The sequence below is a fragment of the Phocoena sinus genome, chromosome 2 (genome assembly GCF_008692025.1).
Source record: "Phocoena sinus isolate mPhoSin1 chromosome 2, mPhoSin1.pri, whole genome shotgun sequence".
In the NCBI taxonomy this organism is placed as follows: domain Eukaryota; kingdom Metazoa; phylum Chordata; class Mammalia; order Artiodactyla; family Phocoenidae; genus Phocoena; species Phocoena sinus.
Genome location: NC_045764.1, coordinates 29287585 through 29314779, shown reverse-complemented (window position 1 = coordinate 29314779; position 27195 = coordinate 29287585). Strand labels below are relative to the sequence as shown.

Sequence of the window (27195 nt, the reverse complement as noted above, 5' to 3'; positions counted from 1 at the left end):
CAAATCTCAGTTAATAAAATAATGTAGACCAAAACTCAAAGTCTCAGAAAATGACTTACTTCAAAGTGTTATTTCATTCACACCAAACATTACATGAATAGTCAAAAAGGATAAAAGGTTTCCCTCTCAGTCTTATAATTCCAGGCAGGTAACAACGGCACTGATAAAAACAAACTACTCGGGCTTCCCTGGTGGCGCAGTGGTTGAGGGTCCGCCTGCCGATGCAGGGGATGCGGGTTTGTGTCCCGGTCCGGGAGGATCCCGCATGCCGCAGAGCGGCTGGGCCCGTGAGCCATGGCCGCAGAGCCTGCGCGTCCAGAGCCTGTGCTCCGCAACGGGAGAGGCCACAGCAGTGAGAGGCCCGCGTATGGCAAAAACAAAAACACAAAAAACCAAACTACTCTATGTAACTGGATTAAGGCTGATTACGTGTATTGTTAATTATTAAACACTTAGTACACTTATTCTTCACCAATTATCAATAAACCTACCTAACCTCACCCCCACGCACCAAACTGTAAATTGGAAGTTAATGATCTAGCTTTCATTTGCCCCACTCAGAATATTACCTAGCATAGTAGTCCCTCCCTATCCGTGGTTTGCTTTCTATGCTTTTGGTTACCCAGGGTCAACCATGGTCCAAAAATATCAAGTGGAAAATCCCAGAAATAAACAATTCATAGGTTTTCAATTGCGCACCATCTGAGTAGCACGGCCCAATCTTGCACCGTCCCACCTGGGACGTGACTCAACCCTTTGTGCAGCGCGTATCCCGCCCATTAGTCACTCAGCAGCCAGCTGGCTATCAGATCAGCTATCACAGTCTGGCAGTGCTGGAGTTCAAGGGACCCTTATTTTATTTAATAATTGCCCCAAAGTGCAAGAGTAGTGATGCTGGCAATTTAGATATGCCAAAGAGAAGCTGTAAAGTGCTTCCTTTAAGTGAAAAGGTAAAAATTCCTGACTTAATAAGGAAAAAAATTGTGTGCTGAGGTTAAGATCTACAGTACGAACACTGAAAATTGTGAAGGAAAAAGAAATTCGTGCTAGTTTTTCTGTCACACCTCAAAGTGCAAAAGTTATAGCCACAGTGTTTGATAAACGATTAGTTAAGATGGAAAAGGCATTAAATTTGTACAATAAGGTACTTTGAGACCACATTCACATAACTCCTATTATGGTATATTGTTATAATTGTCATATCTTATTATTATTGTTAATGTCTTACTGTGCCTAATGTATAAACTCTATCCTAGGTATGTATGTATAGGAAAAAATTATATAGGAGTTATGGCACTATCCGCAGCTGCAGGCATCCACTGTGGGAATGTATCCCCCACAGACAAGAGAGGACTGCTGTAATATGACTTGTGGCCATACAGTGAATTTGGGAAAACACCTGATCTATGGTTTTTTATCTTGAGCTGTAATCTCGCGATTTCACGAAAAACTTAAAACTACGTTAACAGATTAAAAACCTCCACAATGACAATCAAACACACTCTCAACATTCTAAACTTCAAAGAACAGTATGCTAAGAGTGTCCATGACTGAAAATACTAAAATTTATGGTCATTTTAGGATCCCAAGCCACTCTTTTGTAGGAAAACATTTCACTCTAAACTGAAAGTTTCGCCAGGTCACAGAGACTTTCAAATTCTATCTGTGTGCCTGAATGCTTCTGCAATTTTATTTGGTGATCCTATTTTCTACTTCCGGTCCTTTCATGTTTAGGATTAACTCTCCTGCACTGAGCCCTGAAAGATAATGATTTCAGCAGAATAAAGGAAAATTTGTCAATGTATACAAAGAAATAGGAAGAGCTGTGAAAAACTAAGGGCCACACGCACAGACAGCAAGTACTACGTATGAGCTGCTTTAATCACTGCATCCTTCTGTCCTCACCAGCTGCCCTTCCCCTGCCTAGATATTTAAGGTGTGAAGAAGCAAACACTGCTGACTCATAGTTACTCACTTGTACAATGGTCTGTACTCCAAGGGAAATGGTCTGTACGAAGGGAAACTAGAAATAGCATTCTAGTCTGACACCAAACATCACTGGAGATACAGATATGAATCCAAAAGGAACATGGACCTTACAATAATGCCAGAGAAAGGTTTATCCCAAAAGGCTTCCACACTGAGCTTCTGCACTAAATGACAACCAGCATACCATAAAAGTACAAGCAAAGATCAAATGCTTTTGCCTTCTAAATACCCAGATTTTTAAAAAGGCAACTCTCTCCATGGGGACTTCAAGTCTGCTTTTAAAGGCTGCTGTTATTCCCTGACCATGGGAGCTGTGAGAAGCCAGCCAGCAATGGTTTACAGTACATACTATATGCAGTGTGCTTATGACACACACACACACACACACGCACACACACTGTTGACTCAACAACACAGAACTGCGTGGGTCCACTTATACATAGATTTTTTTCAATAAATATGTACTACAGTACTACACAACCCAAGGTTGGTTGAGTCCACAGGTGTGGGACCACAGATACAGAGAGCCAACTGGAAAGTTCTATTCTGATTTTCAACTGTGCAGAGGACTGGCTCCCCAACCCCTCCGTTGTTCAAGGGTCACCTGTACATGGCAAGGCAGAAATTATACAGATGGTAGAATCTCAACAATGAAATACAGAGACATATGTAATCAACAAACAGAAATAAAAATGTTCAGAAAGTATTAAGTATTTAAAGAAGAGGTTTTAAAGGACTTGATTATTTCCAGAAAAAAATATTTGAAAAGGGAATGTTTAATATATTCAGAAAGAGATAATAATTGAGGCAACTTGTAAATCTATATCCAATTGGTCACTATGTTTTTAATCCCTATATTTTCAAGCTTTGACAATAAAACAAAGCTTTTTGAAATCTGAAAACAAAATGTTCTCATTTTTCAGAGATGTTTCTAAAAAAGGAATCTGTTAATTAGTCTGCTTTAATAAAAGCTGAAATAACAAATATACTTTATACTTTAAACAAGTATACTTTAAACAAGTGACAAATGCTAGCAGGTTTGAGGCCTATTTTTAAAGTATTTTTTAAACACACATGATTATGTGTAATACAAATGAAAGGGGTTCTAGGCAACCTATTCGTCAATTAGACCAGGGCTTGGACTGTTCCACTGTGACAAACACAAGTGTAAAGCAAGAGAGCTTGCCACCCTGGGGCCAAGTAAAACCAGTCTGTATGCATCCATTCCTCCCCTTCGACACAAGTCTCTGTAAAGCAGAAGGATTGCTTAAAAAGGCAATTCTGGTCTTGGAATACTCCTGTTTCAAACCCTCTGACTGCTTCTCACTGTTCTTAGGATAGAAAGCACAATTCTCACCCATGCCAGGAGCTCCAGACCCTGCAGGACCCCGCTGCTGCCTCACCCACCCCATCCCTGTCGCCAGCCTCTCCAAATGAGTTCCTAGCTCAGAGTTTTTGCACCATTATCCTCTGCCTAGAAGGCTCCCTCCCCCTGCCCAATCCCTCAAGGTCTACATGACAACCTCCCAGCACAACATTATCTGTTTGTCTCCCTGCCTCAGTGGACAGAAAGTTCCAGAGAGGAGGGCAATTTTCTCTTTTGTTCACCATTACAACCCTGGGATTTACTCATCAATTATTTAGTGCATACTGTTTTCTAAGGTCTGGGTTCATAGCAATGAACAGAAGATACAGAAACCCTCAACTTCATAGGGTTTACATTCAAGTACAAGAAGACACAAGGTACGTAAAATACAGAAATTACATGGCATGTTGTAACGTAGTAATAAGTGCTACAAACAAAAATAAAGCAGGGAAGGGAGATGAGAGATGTCTACCACACTCCACACTACAATAAACTCGACTGCCCTAACGGGACTGCTCAAGGAAGCATGGAGTGGAGAGTCCTAAAGAAGTTTCACGTACAGAGGGTTCAAGAGTCCAAAAATGCTGGTCTACTTTACTTTAAATGAAACAATTCACTGTCTTAATTCCTTCTAGACCACAAGCCTTAGAGAAAAGTTCTGGTATCATTCATCTTTGTACTGCTAATGTGTGGTTGATCAAAAATACCTGCTCAAAAAAGGAATGAATGAACTCTCCTCTTTCCTCACAGTGGCCCTCCTTTGCACCAGGTCATGGAGCAATGATTCTCAAAAGGGAATAAAAAATTGAAAAATCCACTGAAGTTTAAAAATACATTTTCACTATTGTAATTGCTTTGTTTTTGGCTAATATAATTTGTTTTCATTTCAAAGCAAAATAAAGAAGGTAAGAAATATTGTTATCAAAAGGGGCATATTTTTAAAGACTGAGAAAGAATATTATCTAGAGGTCACGTAGTTAAATCACTCCACCTAAAATAGTGTACGTGCTAGATGTAGCTATCAAGTCAGTTAACATTTTGTAAGTAGAATTTTTATGCATTTTCTATTGCATTCTTTTCAAGTAAAAATTTTCATGTTTGTTTATGAAACCATGCAAATAATTCCTCTAAAACTGAGGTGGGAGGTACCTTATCCCTCTAGTGAAACAAAGTTTCCTCAACATCTGTAGTGCAACACTTGGCCCTGGGCTGGGCAAAGAGATTAGGGACATAAAAGGATCTTGCCCACAAGAAGCTTACATTAATTAATTAGTGCAATGCCTTGGGGTGCTATGGAAACAGAGAAGCACTCAGCATGACATTAAAAATTAAGGCAAGCATTCCTGAAATACCTTTTTAAGGATGGGTTAAGGAGCTAAGTCAAAAAAAAAGAAGAAAAGACCTTCAATTCCAGGCAAAAGAAAGAGAGAGCAAAGACAAGGCCATGGTTTTGGGGAGAGGACTGTGGCCACAGAGCAGGCCAACCAAAGGTGGTCCAGCCGGCAAGGAGAAGGCAGAAGTGGCAAGGCCCCTGGGCACTTCTTAGTTAGGCAGGGGACAGTCACTGAGGAGTTTTTACAAAGGGCCTAACAATCAGGATATGCCTTTAAAGCAACCTCTCACTACAGTGTGACAAAAATGGTGTGTGTAAATAAAAGAGCATTTTATTTTTATCACACAAATAAATATCACCCTAATTTATCAGTTTATAAGCCACAACTTTTGCATATCAGATTTCATAAAGAACATTTTCAGTGAAGACTAAGTCTCACCTCAAGGATTATCAAATTTAAGTTAAATAGGAAATGTCCACCATGTTACAGAATGCACTCTGTGGCCCAGGTCTCACTATAGTAGGGAAGTAGGTCTGACACTAAAGAGGAAACCAGACCATGATAGAAGGCACAAAAGGGGTGGCATCACTCACCTGCAACCCTTCATGATTACACAGGAACCATGACAGCTTCTCCAAAAAAATGATGAAAAAGTTTATAAGCACTGAAGGAACAAAAGGTGTGGGGTGGGGGAGGTGAGAAGGAAGGAAACATAAGCTGACTTAATCATTTTGCCTGATCATAAGGAAGACATTTACATGTGGGAAAAATAAAGCGCTAGAACATTAGGGAAAAAAATTTCCACGTTGGAAATATCCTCCTCCCTTCAGTAAGAGAACCTAATGGTTATCTACCTTACAATTCCACGTTCTAATAAATTCATTTTCTAATCAAGATAGCTCCAGAAGTAGAGTAGCTCCAAAGATACCAACAAGTGCAACAATTAGGAGCAAAAAGTTCAAACTGAACTAAATTAAAATCAGGTCTGGTGAGTTTAACCCTCTCAGAAGGTAGTGCCTCCTTTACTAGGTACTCTAAAATTAGCTCTTACAGAAAAAGGAGAACTCTTTACAGGAATAAAGTTTTACAAAGGAGCATAAGCGACCAAACCCTGTAGCAGTGTCTGTTTCTTTTAACAATGTACTTTCCATAAACACAACTTCAGTGCTTGTTTTCTTCTCTCCATTGCTAAAAGGTTGAGTCAATGGTCTTACAGGAGGAATTACAAGAATATACATGATTTTCTTGCATTTACCAATCGGGAAAAAAAAATCCTTAAATATGAGAGAACCCTGCAAGAGTATACAGCATGTGTTATGAAAGCCTATTTGAAACTTTTGCCTTAAACATTAAGACGAAAACAAATGGAATTTAAAGTAATATAGCTACAGAGCTTTTTGCAATCTCAAGGGACAATCATAAAGGAAACACAAGTTACTAAAATTAGAAGACCTAGGTTATAATCCTAGTTATCACTACAGAAAGTATGAATTCCAGCAGCAGGACACTGAAATTAACAGTGAAAGGAGTTTGTCAGCCACATGGTAACATCAACTACAGCTCTATCATTGCAAAAACTTGTAATATTGTTGCAAATCTATGTTAAGTAGTGGGGCTACTTTAAAGCACTGTTTATTGTTATTAACATTAAAAACATGATGTTCCCACCTTGCACTTAAGTATTTTGGAACTGTTTTATGATATATGAAGACTGCTTCATTAAAAACAAGTGATTAAGTAAAATATTTGTTTCCACAGATTTTAAATACGTATTTGTCTAAACATGTGCTCATCTGTGAAAACCATATTAATATCAATAAGTTCTCCAAATCTCAATTTTTTTTTAAGTGCAATTCCTAGGAACCTTAAATAAAATCAAAATCTTCCCTGAACATGCTGCCATTTAATTTTGGCTACTCTTCAACAAAACACGTTAAAATAAATGCTAAGAAACTTCTGTTCTCATATTATCATCCATTTTCTCTCTGGCTCCAACTCAAATATAGTATAAATCCTTTCTCCAACTACACATTCTGTCTTCAGACCTGCTTTCTCTGCCCAGATACATGTGATAAAGAAAAAAAATCTGTTAATAAATTAAAACTGGCACTCACTAAAAGAATATTGAAAACAGTAATAAGGTAAACACCATTTTCAAAATTCTGAATAAGAATCCGAGTAATAAAAAAAAGAGAGCAAAAACAGCCAACATCAACATGTTACAAACAGTCCTAGGAGGCTGATGTTATTATAATCCTTATAATCCTCCTTTTAGAGATAAGAAAGTGAAGCCCCAGAGGGTAATTTCTAATCAATAAGAAGCCATCTCTCTTCACACACCCACTTTTTCACCTTACAAAGGCAACACACATCAACTTTTCAAAATACAGGATGAAATTTATTTCTAACTAAACACAAGTTTCAAAGCGAAGTACACAAATCAAACTTATGGTTGAACAATAAACTTGCTAACCTGATGCCTTGCATAAAGTATTCCACCTTAGCAACTCAAGCAAAGTTACATCAAGCGATTTCATAGAGCCTGATTATAAAACTGCCCTTCAGAATATTAAATACAGAGAAAAGTTGACAAGCCACAACCATTTCAACTTCTGTAAATTACCCTGACTGTAAATTAGAGGGAGCCAGGCAGGTGGGGAAGTATGGAAATTGCACACTGCACCTATTATCTGACCTCCAAAGAAATGAACGTCACTCTTCCCCACTGTGGTCTTTGCAAACTACAACTCAGAACCTATTTCAAAAGCATTTTAGATACTTAACACAAAATAAGAGACCAGCTAAATGTCGTGAGAAAAACTTTAAAAACAAGAAAATAACTTGTATGCTTACAATATTCAACTTGATATTATCTTTTTCTAAAAACCCTCACACAACCTGATTTCCCTGAACAGTCCAGGGAATTCTTCCCATTCCTTCAGTTATCCAAAACTTCAAACTTCCACTTAACATTTAGGGCAAGTTACTGTGCAGCCAAAGAGAGGGTCTCAAACGCACAGGATAGCTACCCTACAGATAATCTTCTCAAGTTTCACCTCAGCCTAAATTAAAGATCGTTTTATGTAGAAATGAGGGGGAAGACAAGATGACCTGCACGGAAAGTTGCAATACAAAATTACAGTGAAGTCTGAACAAGTCTTAAGTTTTACGTTCTGATTGGACACGACTGAGAAGCAGGTGGTAAGAGATTCCTGACCTGCCCCTTTCTCGAACACAAGGCGTCTTTAGAATTTTTTCTTAATTCTTCCAGAATCTGCCTCTGCTCAAACCTCTCTGAGGAGAGCGGGACCGTCCCAAGCATACCCGGAGCAACAGGATCCTACTTCCTGGTCCGAGTGACCCGGGCCCTCCCCGCCCGGCCGGCCGCGGTCCCGGGCCCGGGCGGAGGGCAGGGCGAGGCCGCCGCAGTGCGGGCCGGACGGCGGTGAGGCCCGTACCCTACCCCTGCCCCGACCCCCGAGACCTCGGCCCGGCCCTGGCCGGCCCCAGCCCTGCCCGCCGCCCCGGTCCGCACCCAGACCCCTCTGCCCGCGCCCCGGCCCGGCCACACTCGCTGGGCCCTGCCCGGCCGCGTCCTCCGGGAAGATGGCGGCCCATGACAGGCGGGCGCGGCGCGGGTCCGAGGCGGAGGCCGGGCGCGACGCGGCGGGAGCGGAGCAGAGCAGCCCGCCTGCCGCCGCGCTCACCTGTCAGCACCGCCGCCGCCCGGCCGCCGACCGCCGCAGCCCCGGTGCCCGGCAACCGCGCCACACGCGGACGGGCCGTGAGGGAGGGGCGGAAGCAGGGGCGCGGCCGGCCCGGACGAGCGGCGGGGGTCGGCGCGGCGCGGACTGGCGGCGGGGCGGCGGCAACTCTTTCCCGTTTCGGGCCGAAAAATATCTCAACCTCGCGACTCCTGCACCCCAACGCTCCTTCCCGTTCGCATGAGAACACACAGCTCCCGCTTCCGGGCCCCGCCGGAAGTCCCGCCCAGCGCGCTCCCGCGCCCGCGCGCCCGTGTACTCACCGCCTGGTCCGTCGACTGGCGCTCGATGCCCTTACGTCATGACGGCGCGGCGCCCTGATTGGCCTCGCTCAGCGCCGGGCCCGCCCCCTCCTCCTGGCCTCTCGGTGCTCGTGCCCCTCCCGGCGACGCCTGTGATTGGTGGGGGCGCGCACGCAGCCCCACCCCGCGCACGCTCTCCGTACCGCCCCAGCCGCGATCTGAGGAGGAGGTGCTGTCGGCTGGGACCGCGACCCCTGCCCACTTCAGCCGGGGACCGAGACTACCGCCCCCGGCCTCATCCCGGGACCCCGACCCCGTCACCCCGGGATCGCGACCCCCGTCCCCCTCGGCCCAAGACCCCGACCCCTCCCTCCCCTCACCCCGGGACCGGACCCTCCCCGGGGCCGTCTGGCCATCCGGGTGGTCGGGTCAGGAGAGCCCCCTGAGCGCGCCCGGGAAAAGGGAGAAGGCGGCGTCGCCTGTCCGTGGAGCGGGTGCCCTGGGCCGCTCGTCGGCCAACTCCGTTCTCCGCGGTTTCAGGGGAAATGCTGAAGACTCGGGATGTCTTCCCAAACCCGAGCATGTGCCACCCACCCGACCCATTCTATGGGGAGGAAAAACAAAAGTAAAGTATGTTCACCGGCTTTAAGCTTGCTGCCTGATTTCCTGTGTGCCTGCTCCGCTTGGCTGTTCATTATGTAGACATACATTTGACCTGGAAAGGCTTCTCTGGGTCACTCTGTCCAGCCTTATCCGTGCACCGGTGCTTCTTACCTGTTCCTTCTGCGGGTCCGAACGCCGACAGGATGCGCTCTGGACTTCCGTGTATTGACTGAGAAGATCACATCGGTGCTGGGCGCCTTCTGCTTTGGCATACGTTGTAACATCCTCGCTCTAAAAAACTTGGAAGTTCAATAATGCTATTCATAGCAATGTCTTTAAAGATAATCACGTAAGACTGAGATTTCCTGTAATATTCAAAGCAAGTACATATTTCTGGAAAAAAAGTCGCGTTTAGAATTCACATTCCAAGAGAACCTGTTGGATATGTTGCAGAGCCCTTCTCAGGTACCTCCACTTGGAACGTTTTAGACTGAGGCCCAGGAAGTCATCCCTAGGCCGGGCCCAGTAATGTGGTCCACCTCTGAAAGGTCAGGAATTCTCCAAAGTTATTAGGTTAGATTTCCATCTTTTTTGCTTGTGTTTACATTCTGGCAGACTTTTTGATATACAGATAAGTTCCCATATTACAAAAGAGACTAAATGATATGAGAATAGTTTATATTGAAATGACATCTCTCACTTTCTATTTGTGTTGGGTGATCCTTCCTAAACAATCAAAACTGGCTTTTTATTCCTGTGTGATTTTTTTTTAACCTGTGCTTCAAAAGAAGCACCCATTTTCACCTTGGGATGTGAGATGATAACAAAATGAATTTTTATGGCATTTCTACTTAGAAAAATAAGATCAGTTTTTAAAAACCACTTCTCCTCTCAAGCAGTTACAAGTCCTACCTATTCTATCTAAAAGCTCTCCTTCTCCTGCTTATGATGGATTTGCCTGCTGTTACTTCTCTCCCAGTTTGTTTCAGTAGCATCACAGCTGGTCTCTGCCTCCCCACCTTTCACCATGCCAGCTTACATTTCCTTTAAAAGCCTCCTCACCATCCCACTCTGAGTCAAGACTTCTTGAAGTCCAAGTTGTTTTTCATGGACTAGCAGGCCCTTCACAAACTGGCTTACGGGCCTCTCACATCTCCTTTCCTGCCCCAGGGTTAGACAACCTAACCTTCCAATCACATTCTCTTAACATGCATTTTTGAAGACCTTGGGGTAGTCTCTGGGTGTGCATGTGAATGACACACAGGCTTTACACTCTATGACCATACTGTTTACTGAAAGGCCAATCAACTGGCAGTCACCACAGATAATTCCTGTTAGAGAACAAAACAGAGAGACGCGTTGGTTCCCAAATGTTTGCTGCGCATGAAGTTGTGTGTGGAGTGTCTTCGTTTCTGAACGCTTTGGTCCTCTAGTGTCCTTCATCTGTGCTCTTCCTTCTGCCAGAAGGGTCGTCCTCTGCTTCCACTTCTGGCAAAATCTGGCTTATTTTTCCAGTTACAGCTCAAGTGTCAGCCATTTATATCTTTTCCTTTCAGACAATCGGTTTCCCTTCTGGGTACTCGTAGCACTCACCAAGTCCCTGCTCTGCTTTAGGGGCGGTGCTAAGTGCTGGGGAGATGGCATAGAGCAGTACCGACCAAAAGACAGGTGAACAGGTAGTGGGGGATAAAGAGGAGTAAGGTTTGCTATGGAGTGTGTGCAGATTGCCCAGGTAGCAAGCACATGGGAGGGTCTGAAGCCAGCTTGGGAAGGAATCAAAGAAAGAGATGACCGAGCCAAGGCCAAAGACACCAGAGTGGAGGGGCTGCCAACACACCTTCCAGCAGGGAGGGAGAGGCCAGTCCTGGTCAGAGAAGGAAGTATTTGAACATGACAGATCATAAAACCAATGTGGTAAGGTGAGTGGCGGGCATGAGAGCCTGGAGGGGTAAGCAAGGCAAGAATCCCAAAGGTCTTCCGAGCACTTATGATGTTTGAATTCGAGAGTGAGTCAAGATTTGTATTAGAAGGTAAGAGAGGGCTCATAAAAGGTATTAAGCTCATAGAGAATCTCTGGCCCCCAAAAGCCATCCAAATAGAAATGCAATAAAGAACTAACTTAGTCAAATTAGGTGGAAGTATCAAAATGAAAATGACAGTAATACATGAGAATACATTGGAAAATAAAAGAATCCATGAGTTCTTACTAAATATAAACAAATGTGTGAGTAAAAAAAAAAAATAGAGATGAGGAAGGAAAAGGGAAAGCTATTCTTTACAGTAGAAGACTGACTAATGAATGAGAAAGAATTGTTTTTTAAATTACCATGTTGCAACTATCATAGCATTTCTTCTGGCAAGAGTCATCAATGTATGCTAAAAATCATTGGATAAAAGTTGTTGAGTAAAAAGTTGTGAATGCCGTTTCACAGCTTATTAATCGCTTATTGCTTATTAATTTCAAAGAGGGGAAAGGTATTTTTACAGTGGATAAATATGGTGGACCCCATCTTAACTGAGAGGTGAAAGTTGGTATCCCCAATAATGGTGGCCTGCTGACATCACGTGATGTCAGTTATGTCGTGTTCCTGTCAAGCCACAAACTAACCATGAGGAATAATCACAAACTGAGGACGTTCTACAAAAACTCTCACTCTTCAAAAACCCGTACTCTTCAAAAATATCAAGGCTTGGGAATTCCCTGGTAGTCCAGTGGTTAGGACTTGGCGCTTTCACTGCTGAGGGCCTGGGTTCAATCCCTGGTTGAGGAACTAAGATCTCACAAGCCGCACAGCATGGCCATAAAAGACAGTGAAAGGTTAAGGAACTTTTCCAGATTTAAGGAGACTAAGGAGACATGACAACTAAATGCAATATGTAATCCTAGACTAGATTCTTGATTGGAGTAAAATTTGCTATATGGGTCATTATTAGAATTTCAATATGGACTCTATTCCAGTCTTATAATCAAGGTTAAATTTCCCAAATTGGATTTATTTATAAATTGTTTTATGGCTCTGTGAGAAAATGTCTTTGATCTTAGAAGATATAAACTGAAGTATTTAGAGGTGAGGGATCAAGATATCTGCAAGTTTCTTTCAAATAGTTTCGTGAAATACACACACACATACTTATACAGGAAGAGAATATAACAGAACATTAATCGGTAAATCTAGGTGTGGGATATGTAAGTGTTTGCAACTTGCCTGTAAATATGAAGCTCTTCAAATGGAGAATTATCTTTTAGAGATACATACTGAAGTGTTTATGAATGACATGATATTATGTATGTTTTACATTTGATTCAAAACAATCTAAAGGAAGGTGGTCGGTTGGAATACAGAAGAAATAATGGGACAAGCTGGTGTGTTGAAAATTGTTGAAGCTGGATGATGGATACATGGGGGTTCATGAAACTCTTCTCCCTGCTTTTGTATATGTCTTAAATTCCTCATGATAATAGAAATACAGTGATGAAGTGGAGGGTTTTAATTCATTAAAGATATTCCATGAACATGTATTGCTCAAAAAGCAGTCACAGAGGAGGACTACATTTCCCAGGGTACTCCACAGCCTTCCTGCTGGAGGAACAAAGGGGCCAAACCTCTGGGTCTCAAAGCTGAGAGACCAGGACAGGGGGGCAAAGTTGTGTTGGCAGGTGCCAGCCCAGGCGGAGGAGGCCTGAGGGCCTGTAGGGGAGATGCAGGGTTTGCATGAATGTTGGAAACAGGAATCATATCTAGAGAGAGTTTCTGAGAAACTTTTTTGTGTAGTGTGCTTTGTAATACCCCAGGGCTAGTTCCTAGTAAAGACCCTGGCCAGTCCTTCAAGGCTTCTGTAGTTGGATAGTGTTTCCTTTGAAAGTAACTCCTTTCTTGGCGGAGGGTGCTGCCTGGAATGGCAGCTTAAATTTGTGCTATTGCTGGCAGATATCTTCTGGGGTAGTTGACCTACATAGTACCTCTGCAATGAGGCAAATGTATTACTCTAGGCCTCAAAAAAGATTGCATTTTCACCATGATTGCTGCCTGCCTGTAGCTCTCATAGAAAGAAGGATGAGTTGATGAGTCATAAGAGACATTTTGGAGAGACTTCCCAGTTTGGATGTTTCAGGCAGAGAACCAGACTTAAGAAGCATGTTGTTTTTATTAGATTGAGAAAAATTAACTTCCTGGAGATCTGGCAAAGTGGACATTCTTTTTAGTCCAACATCCATGTACATTCCTCTAATGGGAGGGAAGGTCGATGGCTAGACATCATTGCCTTTCTTCAAAGTTCTAGACTATGCATGGCAACTGCCAGACACTCTCCTGTTTTCTTCCATGCAGTCACTCCTTGCTTTCCTGGCCCCTCTTCTCCAAGCTGGAGTTGGTCCCAGACGCTCTAGGATGGAGCGCTAGTGCCAGGTGCCCTTTGGTAGGCTCACAGGCGTCTCCTGAGAAGTGTGCTTCTCTCTCCCAGGCTCCTCTGACAAGGACTCTCCACCTCATTAAGAAATGGGCACACCCACCCAGTAATCCAAGATGGGCAGCTCCTGTTGCTCCCTACTGGTGATGAGCTGTCAAGGTCGAGGAAAGGAGCCCCTGAACAACAACATGCTCTGTTTTTGAACCCTAACTACAGCCGCCTGAAGGGGCTTGAAATTTCCCTCCCTGATCCTGGAACTGACTGGAGTTTCCTGAGCACACTAAGCCACTCCACCTCTGTGTTTCTCCCCCTCTGTCTCTCCCCTCTTCTTTCTGGCCAGTTGTCTTCCACAGTTTCCACAGCTTAACTCAGACACTTTGACCTTCTCCAGGAAGCCTTCTCTGAATACCTGCCCGCTAACCCATCCCCGGCGGGATCAGGGCCCATCCAGGGTGTACCTTTATCACAGTTCTTGCTGAGTTGAGTAGGAGTGCCAGTTTGTGTTGTTGTTTATCTCCTGCTCATTATGAACTTTGCAAAGGCAGAAGCTTTATTTATCCTCATCATTTTTCACAGTGACTGGTCATTAGTAGATGTTTGCTGAACTGAAATCATCCCAACTTTGCTAGCTCACCCACCAACTTCTGAGAGGTTTCTGTCAATTCTTAGTGAGCTGCTTTCATTTTTGACACCATTCACTATAGTGAATCTAGTAGACTTGGAATTCTAATCATTTGCACTTGGTGTTTTGGTTTTTCTCCCTAGATTTCATGGTGATAGCTATTTTTGTTCCCTTGTTTATTTATTTTGACATTATAACCTTAGATACCATATACCGAAGTTGAGTGAGTGATAATTTTCCATACATCAGCATTTTTACAATCATGTTTCCTCTGGATATATTTTAGTCACTTTGACTAGACTTAGGAGACACTGTTTCCTTCATCCAGTTAGCGCAACACTTAGTCTCATCAGAAACACAGCAGTCACCACGGGTGGAGTCACCACCGAGAAAGTGAATCTAAACCAGTGCATGTCCATTCTTTTTTACCTTCAAAGGGTAACATCTTCTGACTTTATCCCCTAACTCTGGGGGTGTTACCCTGTTTGAACATACCATCTGCACACATTTGTCATGTGAGCAAATATGTAACACACACATAAAAAATACGCATTTCAAATTTTTCATTTTGTCAAATGTTTGAATTTATCTTTTTCTTTGGAAGTGTCTCCTCACATGCAGGGTTAGAGTATTTCTCTCACACCCAAGTTCCATCAAAGTCACAGTTAGTGGAATATCCATTGTCTTACATATGGGAAAAGTGAGCTAATGCAGGGTTTTCATGCTTTTTTAAAAAAGCCAAGACCCATAGTAAGAAATACATTTTATATTACAGCTCAGTACACACACACACACAGACACACACACACACACACACACAAAGCAAAAGTTTCATGAAATATTGTTGATGGTGGCACAAATTTGTGAATGTGCTTAATGTCACAGATCTGTGCTTAGAAATGATTAAAATGGTAAATTTTGTTATGTATATTTTACCACAGTTTTATAAAGTTTCATGAGATAATATTTACCCTGACTTTGTGAGATTTTCTCTGATCTCTTCTGTTTTATTTTTGTTAATTCTAGTTGTAACCCTTTTAATTGATTTATGACTCACTGTGGTCACAACCTGCCTGCTGAAATGCTGACTTGAGGGCTAAGAAGCTGAAACTTATTCACTCCATTTTCACAGTTTACTGGGCACTTTGCTTTTCCAAAGCATTTGAAACAGCATAATTAAAAAGAATAAGTAGAGCTTCCCTGGTGGTGCAGTGGTTGAGAGTCCGCCTGTCGCTGCAGGGAACACGGGTTCGTGCCCCGGTCCGGGAAGATCCCACATGCCACGGAGTGGCTGGGCCGGTGAGCCATGGCCGCGGAGCCTGTGCGTCCGGCGCCTGTGCTCCGCAACGGGAGAGGCCACAGCAGTGAGAGGCCCGTGTACCACAAAAAAAAAAAGAACGAGTAAAAGCAAGCTAATAATTCCCTATATATGTGTGTATAAGTCACTCTTTTTGAAGGCCGAGCTTGGGGCCATATTTAGAAAATATGACTTAATTGTATAACTGTAAATTATAACTTAATTTGCAAATCTTCCCTTCCTTAGTTTGACATTTGTAGGTATGTGATTCTGTTGATTATTATTTTTATCTTTAGTGCTAGAGGTTATAAATGCAAATGCCTTTAGGGACCAGACATTTCACACAAATGTGTGAACTGGCTGGAGTGATAAAAGGGAGTTTGCCCAGCCTGGAGGCACTCACATTCTGTTAAAAACAAACACTCAAACTGCCATGTCCACAAAGGAGTGATCCGGAGCCTGTGTTTGAGATCTTGGTTACAGACAGTTGTTTCAGGAAGTTTGACCATAAAGGCCACAAAGGAAAAAGAAATAGTAGGTTCAAGAAGGAACCATGGAGTGACAGGAGAGATTTTTTTTTTTTTTTTTTTTTTTGTGGTACGCGGGCCTCTCACTGTTGTGCCTCTTCCCGGACCGGGGCACGAACCCGTGTCCCCTGCGTCGGCAGGCAGACTCTCAACCACTGCGCCACCAGGGAAGCCCAGGAGAGATTTTTAAGATGGAAAAGACTTGAATGTACAGAGTGAGAGCATGGAAAACATCACAGCAGTATACAGAACTGCTGCGATCCTGCTTTTGGATCTATAATATTAATATTGATGAAGATGTTATTTGTACTTCTTATCGTATTATAGAATTTTATCCAGCACTCCAAAGTGCTTTTATATAATATTAATAATTATGACTCTCACTTCTTTACCACTTTGAATTTATAAGATGTTTTTCACATGCACAATCTCATATCCCTAAAATGACACTGGAATGTAATTATCACCATTTCCACTTTAAAGATAAGGAAAGTGAACTCAGAGATGTAAAATAATCTGCTAGTGAGTAGAAAGCCAGACTAGAACTCCAGATTCTGTGCAATTTCCACTATCCCATAACGTGTACTGTGTTCTCTGTCAGCAGAATGGAGGTCCCATCATGGAAATCTCACATTTCACTAGGTGGAATTTTTTTTTGTTACACCTTGCTTAACATGGCAAAGTGGAAGACAAATAACTTTCTATATAAAGAATTAACCAGACTTGTGCTCGCTTTGGCAGTACATATACTAAAATTGGAACGATACAGAAAAGATTTGCTTAAGGATGACACACAAATTCATGAAGCGTTCCATATTTTTAGGTCCTACTGTATAGCACAGGGAACTCTACCCGATACTCTGTAATGACCTATATGGGAAAAGAATCTTAAAAAAAGTTGATACAGTAAGTTCCCTACACATGAACCTTCAAGTTACAAACTTTCAAAGACGCAAACGTGTGTTCGCACATGCAGTCATGTAATTTAGTTCACGTGTCTGGTGTACATTGTCACGTGCGTGCATCCTCTACAAGTGGTTGTGCTTTTGTGTACTTTACTGTACAGCGCTGTATAGAGTATAGTAGTACAGTACCTTTATTTCAAGCCCAGCATGTCCGGAAGCAAGTGTAAAAGCAGCGGTGATATAGCTGGTTCTGCTAGGAAGCGCCAAGTGATAATGATGGAAACAAAAAGTGAAAATAATTGAGACAGTGGAGTGACAAGAGGAAGAAGTAACTGAAGGACTGAAGAGATTCACGATGCAGGAAATGGCAAGAGGATTTTCTTATTTGAAGAGGCACTGTTAGTTTGAGGCACAGGACCCAAACGTAGAAGAGTACACGAAGGTTGCAGCAGCCCTTCAGAATGCAAAGCAGTGCTACCATGTCATCTATGACGAGAAAAAAAAGCTACTACCCAGACATCACTGGATCATTTTTTTCAAGAGGGTAGGTAGAATTGAATCCAGCAAGGAACCAGAACCTGTGCCATCAACATCAGGCATGAGTGAAATTGCAGGTTGCTCTCCGTCTCCTATTGCTGTCGATCCTTCAGCTCTACCATCTCCCACCTCCTCTCCCTCCTCCTCCCTCCTCCTCCTCTCCCTCCTCCTCAGTAACTCTTCTTGCCTGTTCACTCAGTGCCAGTCCCTGTATGCCAGCGGTTTTACCGTACTACTGTACTTTTCAAGGTATTGTACTATATGATTAAAAATATTTTCTTTTTGTGTTTGTTTTTTTATGTATTATTTGTGTGAAAAGTATTATAAACCGGGCTTCCCTGGTGGCGCAGATGTTGAGAGTCCGCCTGCCGATGCAGGGGATATGGGTTCGTGCCCCGGTCCGGGAAGATCCCACATGCCACGGAGCGGCTGGGCTCGTGAGCCATGGCCGCTGAGCCTGTGCGTCCGGAGCCTTTGCTCTGCAACGGGAGAGGCCACAACAGTGAGAGGTCCGCATACCACACACAAAAAAAAAATTATTATAAACCTATTACAGTACAGTACTATATAGCCGATTGTGTTAGTTGGGGACCTAGGGTAACTTTGGTGGACTTATGAACATTGGACTTACGAACGCACTCTTAGATCAGAACTTGTTCTTGTGTAGGGGACTTACTGTATATGCATATGTATAACTGATTCACTTTGCTGTACATCTGAAACTAACACAATGCTGTAAATCAACTATACTCCAATAAAAATTAAACAAACAAAAAAACTACTACAAATTGTTATCAAACAAAAAAAAAAGAATTAACCAGACTTACTATATTGCTCTCTGATAAAATTCAGTCAGACTGTGACATCTCTGCTCAGAGAAGAATAGCTTCATTCCTCCTGGAAGACATTAACGTGTCCTACAGGTCCAGCTCTGGTTATAGAACCTTTGCTGAATGAAGATACGAGTTATTTTAAGTCTACTTGAAATTAGAATTCTTTCAGTCTTGAGATCTTGGTTCTATCACCATGTCCTAGTGTGTTGCAGGTAAGCATGGTTCTTCTTGATATGTTTCCTCAGCCACACTCCCCAAAAAACAGAACTATTTAATGAACACTTATAAAGTTCCTGTTTTGATCTTGAGTATGATGTTATTTATTAAGCAGTATACAACAAAATGCCTCCTTTTTGTAAATATGCAAAAGAAATAGTAGGTATGTTAGGGGCTGTGTTCTCAAAGTTATTACAGTGTTTGGAGAGAGATGAGACATTTATGAACAAAACAATATATAACAAATGCTGAATATATATATATAAATACATTTGAATATTTAAATATAAAACAATATATAACAAATATATAATAAATAATCAGAACACAAAATGTGTTATACTGAAAATAAGTGCTGTGGGTACCAGGGGGAGGGGAAACAATTCAGCTAGCCGTGTTGGGACTTCAAGGATTGACAGGTTTCCCTCAGTGGGTAGAAAGGAGAAAGCCAGACTAGATGGATCAGAGAGTGGATGGCGGGGAAATAGTGAAAGGTACATGAGAAATGTAAGCTGGTCCCAGACTGTGACTCAGCACCAAACCAAGGAGTTTTGACTGGATCCTGAAGGCTCTGGAAGACTTTGGAAAGATTAAGTTTTAGAATTTCACTTAGAAATTGTTCAATTTAGGTGACAATTAGAGGTCAATCTCAATACTACAGAGAAAGAATTGAATATTGAGTGGAAAGGTGGGCCTTAAGATCTTGACAAAATTATTGGCTTAATGAATAAGTGGAGAGGTTAGTGTTGGCAAAGAAGCAGAACCTTGTTCCTCTAAGGCTGGGGGGGCTCAGACCCCAGAACTTCAGGTCAGGTTGTTTGGGAAAATGAGGTTGACTAGCCGGATGGGGAAGTGAGACAGTCTGTAAAAGTGGTTGTGAGGAATGTGCTTGGAAGAAAATGAGTGTTGGCAATGCCCTCTTTTTTGCTAGGTCTGCTGTGTGGGTTGTAGACACTCAGCCTGCTTTTCTCTCCTGTCTACTGTTGTCACCTATCCTGCTTATAGAGGTCCTCCTCCTGCCCTGACCTTCTCCTTCTCCTGTTAAGAGTGGATAAGCAGGGAGAGTCCCAATTCCCCGTAACCTTGTTATTCCTTTTATGAGATTGCAGTTCCATTTGGTGTCATTCAGTATTCCATGGTATGCTTAAATACTGAAACAGCAGTGCTTTTGTTGTGTTACATCATTATTTCACGATGTATTTTTTTGAAATCTGAATTATATATGTCTTGAAATATATCTAGGGAATTATACATTGATTAAAATCTGGAGGTGAAAATCATTCCCATGTTTAGAAGACATTCTGACCATATCTCTCCACTGTTACAAATTCTCCAAGGTATCTGTTTTTGCTGTTACTTACATTTCTTATGTTAACTAGTGCACTTCATATGTTAATTAGTGAGCACATTTTTGTATGTTTGTTAGTCATTTCTATTTTCCCTTGGTCAGTTTAGGTTCAGATTTATTATGAGACATCTCTGATGGAGGCAGCTTAGAAATGGAGGGTGGGGTAATTATGTTAAGAAACACAGGAGGGTACAGTTGGGGAAATAGGGAGATAAAGGTAGAGAAGGGGAGGGAGCTTCTCCTAGACCCCCTAGAAGCCCAACCCCCTCATCTCCTCCAAGACAAGATTCCATATGCTCTCCCCATCCCTCCACTTCTCTCTGGGCCAGAGCCTTTTGTCCAGGTCCCCATTCCACCCAAATGATTTATTTTAACAAGGATCTTCTTTCCCAAACATTCTGTTTGCACACACTTAAGCCAGGAGGTCAAAAGAGGCTTTGTCCTGGAAGTTGGCTCTCTTTCAGATGGAACAGCCTCTGAAAAGCATGGAAAACAGTGGATTATCATATCTCACTTTTAAAAAGAAAATATTGATATAGCGTCCTAATAGTAGGAGTATTATTAATATTCAGCTTTGAATGAATGGGGAACCCCTACAGGAAGAGCATCATAAATATGGGAAGTTCTGATAATTTCATGACCCTGTGATATTTTTAGAACCATGGTCCCCTTTCTTGGGTCACTCACTTTGAGGGAAGCCAGTTGACATGTCATAAGGACATGCCAGCAGCCCTCTGGAGGGGCTTCTGTGGGGAAGAACTAAGGCCTTCTGCCCACAGCCATAGAGGCCCTCTGGATAGTGGGTCCTCCAACCCCAGCCAAGCCTCATGGGATGCCCTGCACGAAAACCACCCACCTAAGCCTATCCCACGTTCCTGACTTCTTTTTGAAATGGTAAACTGGAACATTGCTGGTTCTGTGTTATTCTGAGGGTTAGACTCAATCAGCTTCCTCCTTTTTTAACTTATTTCTAACTGTGAGATGCATGTTGGTGCCTTTTCCCATGAGAACATTGAACATATGCAAGGATACAGATCAGAAGCCAGTTTTCAGCCTTAATCCTGAATGGGAATGATTTCTATCAGATTTTTTAAGATGCGGGTTAACTGGTTGAGCTAAGATTGACACTTTAAAGTCTTTTTTTTTCCTTTTACTGGTAAAGTTTTGTAGGAGAAATTGGGCAGTAGGGGTAATGGAGTGTTGAGGATTGATGCGTGAAATGCTGCAGGAGATCAGGAGACCTATGGGAAAGCAATACCACTTGAATAGTAATGAGTTGTTTCCTATCTTCTTTTTGGCCTATGTGTAAGCTCCATGATATCAGGGACATGGTTTTATCCCTAGCCCCTGGCATTCCCTGGCTCCTAGTACCCCGAGGGCAGTGGGTGGGTGGAGTACTAGTAAAAGTTGGTCACTTGACATTCCTGGTGGAGGAGGAGAGCATCTAGAGTTGGGAAGTAGGGCAAACAGAGGAGAAAGGAAGGGAGGGCTGATGGTGAGGACGGTACATGACCCCAAAGTCAGTCTTACTGGTATAGGACAGATGTGAGTTAGGAGAAGATGAGCCAGAAGGACATTAAATTCTGAAGTCCACCTTTTCCACCAACATGGTTGCATGGTTGCAACTCCTTAGAATTCTCAATAAAGTTCTGAACATTGGAAGAACTCATTGTTTACACACTTATCATTATGTCACTAAAGACTAAACTTCAAAATTCATTTGTTACCAATTTGTGAAGAGTGGCATGAATAGTGGTTGGACAGGTTGCCTCATCATAAGAAGGGAAATCAAAATTTTCATATTAATACAATTGTATCAGAGCTTGGCCAATTTCTTTTCACTACAGGGTGAACGTGGAAATCTTGTTCGGCATCATTGGCCTGAGGTTACATCCCTTAGAAAACTGGGGAGGGGGCATGGGTCTTGGAGTGAATGGATTTGGATTTGAATCTCAACTTCCACGCTGGTCCCTGCCCCAAAAGCCTTAATCCCATAACAGTTCAATGGACGAGTGTCTGTCATTCAGTCAGTTTTAGGGAAAAAATGAATTTCCCTTCCTGGTAACACTTGTGCTTTGGACATTTATTCTTGGCCCTTCCTGTGTGCATTGACCCTGCCCTGCCCCTGTACTGCTTTCCACTCAGTTTGCCCTGCTGGCCACGGCTGCATACGTTCTGACTCTGAGTCCCGTGTCTGATTTTGAAGTGCTTTGTTCTGTTCCAGATTCTGTTTCTGGTGCTCTTCCTTGATGTCTAATTGAAATCAGCCCATAATCAGTTTCCTAAAAGTTAGTATCTGAAGGTTGCTTTTCTGATGCTTTAAGCTGCAGGGGGTACATCATAGTCCAAGTTGTATGCATAGTTAGTGGATAGTAAATTGTTGATAATATGTGACAGAATTTGAAATTCACTGAATATTGTTGATTCTTATGTTTCTAGATTCTTAAATGTTTCCAATTTTTAATGTATTATAAAAATAAAAGTAAGTGTATATTAACTATGGTTATAATTCATATTTTATATGATTATATTCTTGAACGTGAAGACATTTTAGCATTACTATCTGTTATGGGTTGAATGTTTACCCAAAATTTATATGTTGAAGCCCTAACCCCCAGTATGGCTGTATTTGGAAATGAGGTGTCTAAGGAAATGATTAAGGTTCAAAGCAGCCATAAGGGTGGGGCCCTGATCTAGTAGGATTAGTGTCCTTGTAAGAAGAGATACCAGAGAGCTCTGGGGCACCCTCTCTCCTCAGGTATGACTGAGGAAACGCCAAGTAAAGACAGGGCAAGAAGGCGGCCAGGAAGAGGCCTTCACCGGAAACTGAATTGGCTAGAACCTTGATCTTGGACTGCTAGCCTCCAGAACTGTGAGAAAATTAATTTCTACTGTTGAATCCACCCAGTCTATGGTACTTAAGGCCAGGAAAAATGCAATTATGAAAGAATTGATCCCTAGGGGAAAAGTCTCTCCATAAATATTACTTGCTTCCTGGTACTTTTCCCAAGTTATCTGTTCTCAGTTAACATCACATTATAGAATACTGAAAATCAACTACTAAAAATAGACTTTAAATTTCTACATTCTGTATGAAAATTTCTCAAAAGGCCTTTACATCCCTTACCCTCCTCACTGATTGTGTGTTTTATATCAGCTCTTAATTACACAGGCTGGTTTTTAAATGAAAATATAAAGATTTATAAAGATTTTTAATTAGTTAAATTAGGGAATATTTGTTATTTTTATAACTAAATACACATTAGTCCCAATTGCTTTTCTGATAACTTTTAGGGCAATTAGCATACGTTCCTCCAGTTATTAAAAGAATCTTAAAAAGCCAGGGAAATAAACATTTCCTGTAAGGTTTGTCTTCTAATGCCATGTGGTGGCATAAGGGAAGGTAGTGTGAGTGTAGGGAGTGCAGGACTGTGGACCCCAGTTCTAAGTAACGTCCAACAAGTTATTTCAGCCCTTTGGGGTTCATTTCTCCCATTTGCTTAATCAAAGGATTGAACAAGAAACTATACTATGACTAAACAAAGCAGCTACATTAGATTAGAAAAAGACACTCAAAAAATACTCTTCATAAAAAAAAAAATTTAGGGGTAATGACTTCAGTCAAAGCTAACTGGAAATGAAAACTGCCATAATTTTGACTCTGAAATACTTTTATCTGCTGAGCTCCAGAAGTAAACATACTTTGGGGGTGAAAAGGAAGCAAGAACCAGCATTTCATCATCAAAACCAGTGTATCTTGCCAATTCTTGCCAACAAGCAAACAAAAAAACGCTTTGTTCTGCTTCTTTCAGGCATGGAAAAAATATGACTCGGTTCTATCCACAGTACAAGTGGCAGAGGCTCTGTGGTTCTCTGTGTAGCAGATGGTCTGTGAGTGACCCACACGTTCCAATCAGAGGGTGTTAGACCTCGGCCATGGTTAGTGGTGGTGCACACTGAGATACCAGGAGCTGGGGAGGAAGTCTGTGACCCGGTAGAACCAAGAAGGAAGTAGGCTGTGGGCCTGGAAGGGGAGGTTAAGAAGTCTCAGATTTTCTTGATTGACTGAGGAATAGTGGTTTCTTCTTTAAATGTAAAAAGCTCCCAAGGGCTTCCCTGGTGGCGCAGTGGTCGAGAGTCCGCCTGTCGATGCAGGGGACACGGGCTCGTGCTACGGAGCGGCTGGTCCCGTGAGCCGTGGCCGCTGACCCTGCGCGTCCAGAGCCTGTGCTCCGCAACAGGAGAGGCCACAGCAGTGAGAGGCCCGCGTACCTCAAAGTTCCGAAATCAGGAACTTAATTATACAATTTTTAAAAGCTAATGAATCAAACAAAAATGTTTTCAGTCTTGGCGTGGTCAGACGGCTGGCAGTGTTACAGTGACTGGAGAAGGACAGAAAGACATCTTGAGGGCAGGGTCTGTGGCAGTATGTTTACTGTTTCAACTGGCAGGCCTCCACTCTGGACACGCTGTGTGCAGCAATACAGTGGGAAAAACGCCTCCAAATATAGAAGGCACACTGACTTACTGTTTCTTAATTAAAGTTTTAATTTTGAGGTAATTGTAGCTTCCCATGCACTCATGTAATGTGGAGATGTCACATGTCCCTTTCCCCAATTCCCCCATTGGTGGCATCATGCACAACTGGAGTGCAGCACCTCAACCAGATACCGACGTTGATGCAGTCAAGATGCAGAGCACTCCATCAGCATGGGACCCTCTTGCTGACCTTTTAGAGGCACACCCACCTCCTCCTTAATCCTGGCAGCCACTGATCTGTTCTTCATTTTTTCATTTCAAGAATGTTCTGTAAATGGAATTATACAGTATGTAACCTTTTGGCATTGGCTTCTTTCATGCAGCCTAATTCTCTGGAGAGTCATTCAGATTGTTGTGTAGGTGTATCAGTACTTAGTTCCTTTTTGTTATGGAGTACTATTCCATGGTATGGATGGACCACAGTTTAACCATTCACTCATGGAAGACATCTGAGTTGTTTCCAGTTTGGGCCATTACAGATAAAGCTGTTGTGAACATTTGTGTACAGGTTTTTGTGTGAACATAAGTCATCATTTCTGTTGGATAAATGCCCAGGAGTACAATTACTGGGTTGCACGGTTAGTTGTATGTTTAGTTGTTAAGAAACTGTCAGACTGTTTTCCAGAGTGTTTGCACCATTTTACATCCCCACCAGCAGGATATGAGTGGCCAGGTTTCTCCCCATCCTTACCAGCATTGGACGTTGCCACTATTTTTTATTTTAGCCATTCTGGTAGGTATACAGTGATAACTCATTGTGGTTTTAACTTGTATTTCCCTAATAGTTCATTATGCTGAATATCATTTTGTTGAACATCTTTTCCTGTGCTTATTTGCCATCTGTATATCCTCTTTGGTGAAATGTCTTTTCATATCTTTCTCCCATTTTCTAATTGGATTATTTGTTTTTTACTGTTGAGTTGAGTTTTGAATGTTCTTTATGTAGTTGAGATGCTAGTCCTTTGTTGGATATGTAGTTTGTGAACATTTTCTCCCAGTCTGTCATTTGTCTTTTTATCTTCTTAACATGGTTTTTTGCAAAACTATCCAAAAGGTTTTATTTTTGATGAAATCCAATTTATCATTTTTTCCTTTCATGTGTCATATTCATGGTCTGAAGTCTAAGAAATGTTTGCGTAGCCATAGATCCCAAAGATTTCCTTTTTTTTTTCTAAAAGTTTTGTGGTTTTGTGTTTTATGTTTAAGTCTGTAATCCATCTTGAAATAGAGTAGACCGAGTCCATTGCTTTATTCTTCTCTTTCTAAATGGTTTAGCTATTCTAGTTGCTTTGTCTTTCCATATAAATTCTAAAATTCTCTATACTAAATATCTTGCTGGCATTTTGACAAGAATTGCATTAAATCTGTATATCTGTATTATAACAGTGTGGGGACAATTGGTATCTTTACTGTGTTGAGTCTTCCAATCCATGAACACCCTATATTTCTCCATTTATTTAGATCCTCTTTGAGTTCTTCCATTGACATTTTGTAGTTTTCAGCATACAAATCCTGTACATGTTCTGTTAGATTTACACTTACGTATTTCTTTTTTATTTCTTTTTGAGTGATTGTAAATTGCATTGTATTTTTAACTTGAAGCGTATTCATTGCTAGTATATACAAATACTATTAACTTTTGTATGTTTACTGTGTATCCTGTGATCCTGCTGAATCCACTTATTAGTTTTAGGGGTTTTTTGGTAAATTCTTTGGGATTTTCTCTGTAGACAATCATTTCATCTGCAAATAGGTACAGTTTTCTTTCTTTCTTATAGTTATGCCTTTTATTACCTTTTCTTTCCTTATTGCAATGGCTAGGACTTCCAGCACCATGTTGAATAACAATGGGGAGAACAGACCCCTTTGCCTTGTTCCTGATCTTAGGGGAAAAACATTATCTTTTACTAGTAGATATATTATTAGCTGTAGGTTTTTTGTAGATGTGTTTTGTTAAGTTGAGGAAGATCCCTTTTATTTTTTTTTCTGAAAGTTCCTTTTTAAAATCATAAATCGATGTTAATTTTGTCAAATGCCTTTTCTGCATCCATTGATATGATCATGCGACTTTTCTTCTTTAACATGTTAATGTGGTAGATTACATTGATAGACATTTGAATGTTGAGCCAGCTCTATTTATCTCTATAATAAACTAGGTCATGGTGTAGAATCCTTTTCATATATGCTGAATTCTTTTTGCTATTTTTTTTTTTTTTTTTTTTTTTATGCGTTACGCGGGCCTCTCACTGTTGTGGCCTCTCCCGTTGCGGAGGACAGGCTCCGGACGCGCAGGCTCAGCGGCCATGGCTCACGGGCCCAGCCGCTCCGCGGCATGTGGGATCTTCTCAGACCGGGGCACGAACCCGTGTCCCCTGCATCGGCAGGCGGACTCCCAACCACTGCGCCACCAGGGAAGCCCGTCTTTTTGCTATTTTGTTACAAATTTCTGTATCTATATTTATGAGGATGTTGGTCTGTACGTTTCTTTTTTCGTACCATCTTTTGTTTTGGTATCAGCTTCATGAAGTGAATTGACAAGTGTCATCTCCTATTCTGTTTCCAGGAAGAGATTATGTAGAATTGGAGTCAATTCTTTAAATGTTTGGTAGAATGCTGCAGTGAAATTATCTGGGCCTGGAGATTTTAATACTTTGGGCAAAGTACTT

General features: G+C 41.9%; 1 protein-coding gene and 1 pseudogene across 3 annotated transcripts in view; one reads left to right on the top strand and one right to left on the bottom strand.

Moving 5' to 3' along the window:
- Nucleotides 1-8684, bottom strand: part of LARP4B (La ribonucleoprotein 4B) — an 89067-nt gene extending 80383 nt beyond the window's left edge. The window contains exons 1-2 of one of the 3 annotated variants that reach the window (XM_032622112.1): nt 8397-8667; nt 5283-5353 (exon numbers count right to left, since the gene is read on the bottom strand). The gene's annotated coding sequence lies outside the window, so the exon portion shown is untranslated. Of the gene's footprint in view, nt 1-5282; nt 5354-8396 lie in introns of all 3 variants that reach the window. The other 2 variants (XM_032622113.1, XM_032622110.1) reach the window with 2 other exon arrangements.
- An 8192-nt stretch (nt 8685-16876) lies between these two features.
- Nucleotides 16877-16972, top strand: LOC116750070 (annotated as a pseudogene).
- Nucleotides 16973-27195: the final 10223 nt, after the last annotated feature.